Source organism: Tupaia chinensis, unplaced genomic scaffold, assembly GCF_000334495.1.
Source record: "Tupaia chinensis unplaced genomic scaffold, TupChi_1.0 Scaffold000354_1, whole genome shotgun sequence".
Taxonomy (NCBI): Eukaryota; Metazoa; Chordata; class Mammalia; order Scandentia; family Tupaiidae; genus Tupaia; species Tupaia belangeri.
In genome coordinates, this window is record NW_006159849.1 from 9,914,397 (window position 1) to 9,920,668 (window position 6,272).

Genomic DNA, 6,272 nt, shown 5'->3' on the forward strand with positions numbered 1-6,272 from the left:
TTTCACACTTTTCTGTCATCTTTCCTGGTTTCTTTTTTTTTTTTTTTACAGGTTAAGCAAGATGTGACACAATGAAAACTATTTGGAACTTGCTGGAGCAGGACTGGTGTCAGGCTGGTAGCAGCCACCCAAGCCAGATCATGTTATCTCTGAAGGACACAAATCAGAAAGTACCATGCTTCCTTTTTTTATTTTTTTTATTTTTTGGAGAGGTTTTTGCTATAGGGCACAATCCATTCTCCTCCATTCTCCTCTCGGGATCTTGGGCATGCACGCACACGCGCCCGGTGTGAGTTTAAGACACCAGGTCCAGGACTCGAACCGTGGTCGGCTACATGGGAATCCAGCGACATAGCTATTACACTAACTGCTGGCCCCTAGTACCATGCTTCTTAATAAAGAGGCCAGCAGTCTTAATTGCTCTCCAGCAAGACTCATCTGCCTCCCTCCAATCTCTAAGGAGCTATGGCTTGTATGGACCCAAGCAGCCCAGGCTACAAACCTTCAGCTACCTTCCCTATCCCAGCCTAGCAGACATTGCACTTCTCTGCCTATGATTTGGGCTGCAGATGAAGAAAGTCAAGACTCGGTTCATGGCCCAGTGTCTCCACTGTGGTATTAGCTGGTCATCTGAAGAAATAAAAGAGACTCGAGCCAGTGTGGTCTCCCACAGGACAACTCCATTTCAAATCCCTTCTCTTTTACTCATTATGCAGGATGACCCCCAGAGGAGGTGCCTCCTTCTCCAATGCCACCTCCAGAACAAGTTGTTCTTGGAATAGGTCCTTTGGCTCTGTGAGCCCACTCAGATGAAAGGATTGAAAAGCCCTCTCAGAAGCCACCACTGCCCCTGAGTCAGAAAGCAAAGGAGACTGATGATGCCTGGCAGTGGAGCATTCCCCCACCAAGATTTTTGGCAGCATCTTCAAAGCAGTACCTTCTCTAAAGATCAGGCAGTCAGGGGTCCTGACCAGTCAGTCACATGGCATAGGTACTGCATCTTGGAACCACTCTACAGCATCCACCAGCTGTGTGCTCCAGATAAGCCCCCACCAACTTCATTACTCATCAGTAGTTCTATCAGTAAGGAAGAGTCAGCATCCAGTGTGACTCCCTCCTCCTCCTGTACCTCTTCTGCTTTCCAGGTACTGACTAATAGAACTACAGCCACCTCTAAACCTGTCAGCCACTGGGCTGTACCCCACAGTCACTGTCACCAAGTGAATAGGCACTGACCCCATGTCTGGAGCCAACTTGACCCCAAGGGCTATGGCATAACTCAGAACCCAGTAGGGTTGGCTCCACAGAATACCATTCCCCAGATATGCAACGTCAACAAAAGACCAAGCACAAAACCAAAACAGCAGGTTATGCTCAAGTCCTCATTATTTTTACAATGCAAATGGGCATGGTATGAGGATTACCATAAATTAGGACAGATTACAGGCTTACCTCGGCCTGAGATCATTCAGTGGTTTGGTAACACAGGCTATGCCTTGAAGCCTATACAACTAAAATGATATCAGGACAACGCAATGCCTGGTGCCCCTAGTTTCTAAGACCTAGCAATCCCCACACTGCCACTATCAACCTGCTCCTTGAATGAACAGATTGAAACACCAACTCTATCAATTCCTCCACTTCCATGGAATATATGACCACTGGAGAGGTACTGGGCAGCCCACCAACAGCTACAGAAGCTGATATCCCTCAACTGAGTCAGGCATCAAGGCTTAACACCCAGAAGGTATGGGATTGGTTTGATTCTTGATTACCAGAGTCAGCTGAGGTGGTAGTTTGTCTAGATGAAGAAGAGGAAGAAGAGAAGGAAGAATTGTCAGAAGATGTGGAAGAAGAGGAGGAAGAGGAAGGTGATGATGATGATGATGATGATGAGATCATTTAAGACTGAATGGGAAGCCAAGGGAGGGAAGGTCTGTTACTAAAAGATGAACCAACTTAGTAACTATTTCAAAAAGGAAACCACAGTTTTCTAATTAAAAAGAAAGAAAGTAAAAGAGAAGAGAGAAAAAACCCTTTGAAGGATTTTTTTTTTGTACAATTTTTTTGTACAAAATATAGTTTGGGTACAAAACATAGTTTTTTGTACAAAAACTCTTTGCTTCTACTTTGGTTCTTGGTGTGTCCCTGAGGAACCTTTAGGCAAACTCACCTCTTATCAAAGAAAGCTACAGAATAACAGTTTTGAACACCAAGCAAATCACAACCTCTTTAAGTCAGTTTTCTGACCTTGTGAGAATAGAGGAGACAGGCCTGTGGCCTGGCCATTCCCCCTTGGGGTGTTTTCTCACTTTCCCTTTCTCTGTATCTCTCGTCTCTCTCCAGCAACCATACATCCTCTATGGCCAAAACCTTAAAAAAATAATAAAATATAAAATAAAACCATAAAGTATGTCCCAATTTGAAAATTCTAGAAATCTAAGATTAGCTGTTAAAATTGGTCATCAGTCATCCCTTTATCCAGTTTACCGACACTGTACACACCACCAAGCCACTCGTCACTTAGTAGTCATCTTAGTTATCTTAGTACAACAAGAAATCACGTAGTTGGAGAGACATTTGGACTTCATGTTTATTGCAGCATTATTCATAATAGCTAAGTCAGTAAATCAAAGTGCCCAACAACAAATGAATGGATTGGGAAAATATTGTTCATCTACACAATGGAATACTATTCAGCCACAAAGAATAAAATCCTGTCATTTGACACAAAAATGGACAAATCTAGATGATACAATGCCACGTGAAATAAGCCAGACTATGAAAAACAAATACTATAGTCCCCACTTAACATACACCAAATGTCTCCACTCCATGGCAGACACTGACAGACTCAAAAGCATAGGAATAAAGAGAGTAATGGTGGATATCAGAAACTGTGTAGTATTGGGAAGGAGAGGTTCAGGAGAAAAATCTTAATGGCTATAAGAATGCATGTGGATACCAGCAGATACGTCACTGGACTCTCACGTGGTCGACCACAGTTTGAGTCCCAGACCCAGCAGCTTAAACTCTCACTGGGCACATGCATATGCATGCCCAAGATCCTAAGGAGAGAATAGAGGAGAAGGGCTTGCAGCGTGACCATCCCCCCTGGGGGAGTGATTTCTCACTTTCTATCTGTCTCCCTCTGTCTCTGCAGTGAGCACCCACACCCTATAGCAAAAGTCTCTCTTAAAAAAAAAAAAAGCATATTAATGAGGGGAATAGGTTATAGATGGAGTACCTCAGCAGAGTGAAAAATATGCACAATTCAAAACACTTCTAAGACCAGCAGGTGTGTGTTGGTTAAGGCACTGGATTCCCATATGGTTGACTGTAGTTTGAGTACCAGACCCCAGCAGCTTGAAAATCACAAATATATAGATAGATAAATTAATAAAAAAATGTTTAAAAACATACATACATACACACACACACACTAAAACTATTATAAAATGTGTACACATAATGTAATGTTCAATGTTGAAGAAAACGAATACATGTGTATCCTTGATTTGATTAGTACACATTGTATGAATACCTTTTAAAAAATCATACCATACCCCACAAAGTTGTGCATCAAACTAATATAAATCAGAAACCATAATTTTAAAAAGAAAAAATTTTAAAATGAGCATGGCCCTGACAACATCTTAATTTTGGATTGGTGGTCTCCAGAACTGTGAGACAATAAAATTCTATTGTTTCAAGCAAAATAAACAAACAGAAAACATAGCATACGGGAAGTTTGGTTCTATCAGCAGTTTCGGGAACCCACTAGGGGTTTTGAAAGTTCTCCTCCATGGATATGGGGAACTACCATATTAAAGACAGTCCAAAAGCCTTTCTTTCTTTTTTTTTCTTTTCGGTTTTTGCCATAAGCTATGTGTGCTCACCTGAGAGACAAAAAGACAGTAGGAGGAAAGTGAGAAATCACCCCCACAGGGGATGGCCACACCACAATCCTTTCTCTAGTCTCCTCCTGGTATTTTGGGCATGCACGCACACACACCCAGCATGATTTTCAAGGCACTAGGTCCAGGACTTGAACCGCAGTTGGCCATGTGGTAGTCCAGTGCCTTAAACACCATGCCATGGCCCTCATGTCACTTAGCATCTCAAGACATGGTCAGAATGTGTAATAACTGATAAATTTTATCCTCCATTATAACCACAAAACCAACCCATATCATAGACTGCTACAGCAAAAGGTCACTTCATGGGTGTCCCATGGTCCAGCCATTGAAAGAGCCCTGAGTTAGTGTTGCCCATTGGCAACAAGAGCATTGACTGTCACCCTCTTCTTACATTAGCATGCTGTGATTATTCCCAGCAGCGGAGCTGGGCCTCCATGGTAACGCTCTTCAGGGAGCTGGGGAAGCTCTTTAATTATTAAAATGAATAATTCTTACCAACACATTTAATTGGGAAATATTACATGTTAAAGGGGCACTAATGGAACACTCAGAACTGAGCGGTGTGATAGAGTATGCTTTTTGATGTGAATTTTAGCAATACTCTCCTCATCCCATCACAACATACATTATTTAGTTGCTTTAAAAAAAAAATCTATCATTTCATTTCTAAGTGGAGATGGAATTATTGAACCTACAAAAGCAAAGCTCTGAATTACTCCCATGTGCTTGAACCATTAGTGACCTACAAAACTCAAATTCGGTGAATCGTCGTGCTCTCTCTGATTGCTAGGAAGTCAACCAAAAAAGACCCTGCACATTACATCAGCCAGTTAACACAGAGACTCGGGTTGGCCCCACACAGGGCTAGCTGCGGCGTTTCCCACTGAGAAACCAAAATGTGTGTATTGAAAGCATTTGGCTGACTTCACCCATGGAAATCCTGGAGCACCTTTGCCACATTTGCACACTATTGTGTAAGTGTGTATTTCTCTGTGTGTCGTGTAGCCTCAGAAATGAGATCTATTCCAGAGGCAGACAGGAGACTCGGTCTTATTATTAACTTGTCACATGCGAAGACAGATAATTGAAGCCCTCTGACGCCGTTCGCTTAATGTGCTTTATAAAGAAAGCTTCCGTCATTGCAGAAAAAGAAGGAAAACTCCTGGGCCAGTGTTCTCATGTGATTGCTTCATTTTGAGATTATAAAGCTGTTCCTATGATAGAGAAAATGATAGACATGCAGGGGATAATCATACTGAGAAACCAAAGAATAAAAGGCAAACATATTTATTCATTGCCAAGAGGCCATGTAGTCACCAGAAATCTCACACTTTAACTTGCGAGCACTTTCTTTGGAAGTAGGATGTTGCTGGTACTAGGTTTAAAATTCCCAGAACTAATTTATTTATAAATACATACATACATACATACATACATGCCTCAAGAAAGCTTTGGTTCAGGGGCTGTATTTAGAGATTTTTGTACATTAAGTTTAATTTATGTAAGATTTCATAAGCACTGAGCGAGGATAGATATCTCGCACGCTGCTCTCAGGAACGATGATACCTACATCTTCCAAGAACTTCTCTGAGGGTCACGGGCATGCTGTCTGCAAGCCTTCAGAGTGCTAGAAAGACCCATGGTGGAACTAAAAGAGTCGGCAGCTGTTAATTTTCCCCTGCCGTGGCTGGACCCCTGCCTACTCGTTCAAATCCACAGTGTCCGCGGGGTCTGTGCTTCCTGGAATTCTTGCTCCTCGCCCCCACTTCTCACTAGCCCACACCAGTTTGCCCACCCGTGGATTTTCCATGAAAAGTATGACCCACTGTACCCCTCAAATGATGCAAGTGTCAAATTTCACTGCTGTCTCCCAATCCCCCAGCCACCTGCCTAACGTCTCCAGTTTTCTGAATCTCCCTCTGTGTCTGTCTGTGAGGCTGCCTGGTCCCCTAATGCTGGAGAAAATCAAAGAGCTGCTTGACTGGAAAGGGGTAATTACTATCAGTGACATTTCCATTAGGAAGTCTCCTACCAAGCTGCTCTCATCTTAATACCAAATCCTCATATTAATGTTCCTCCTCCACTCAGTTCCCTACATTAATTTTTTTAAATTAAAATTCTAATGATTTATAATGAATGACTGCTCATTGCCAGGCTGTAAAAACCAATGACTCAAGGGCACCTAAATGACATGGACTTCTTCCCACACAGACTTCCACGAGCTGGGTCCTTCCTGTTTGGTTTATTTCACACCTCACTAGTTTTTATCATATGATAGACCTCAGTGGTGTTTATTATTTGAAAACACAGACAACACAGAACACACATCATCACATAGAGCCAACTCGTTTC

General features: G+C 42.4%; 1 pseudogene; it reads left to right on the top strand.

Annotated features, from left to right (window-relative positions):
* The first annotated feature begins 385 nt into the window (after positions 1 to 385).
* LOC102499045 (homeobox and leucine zipper protein Homez-like) lies at positions 386 to 1,906 on the top strand (annotated as a pseudogene).
* Positions 1,907 to 6,272: the final 4,366 nt, after the last annotated feature.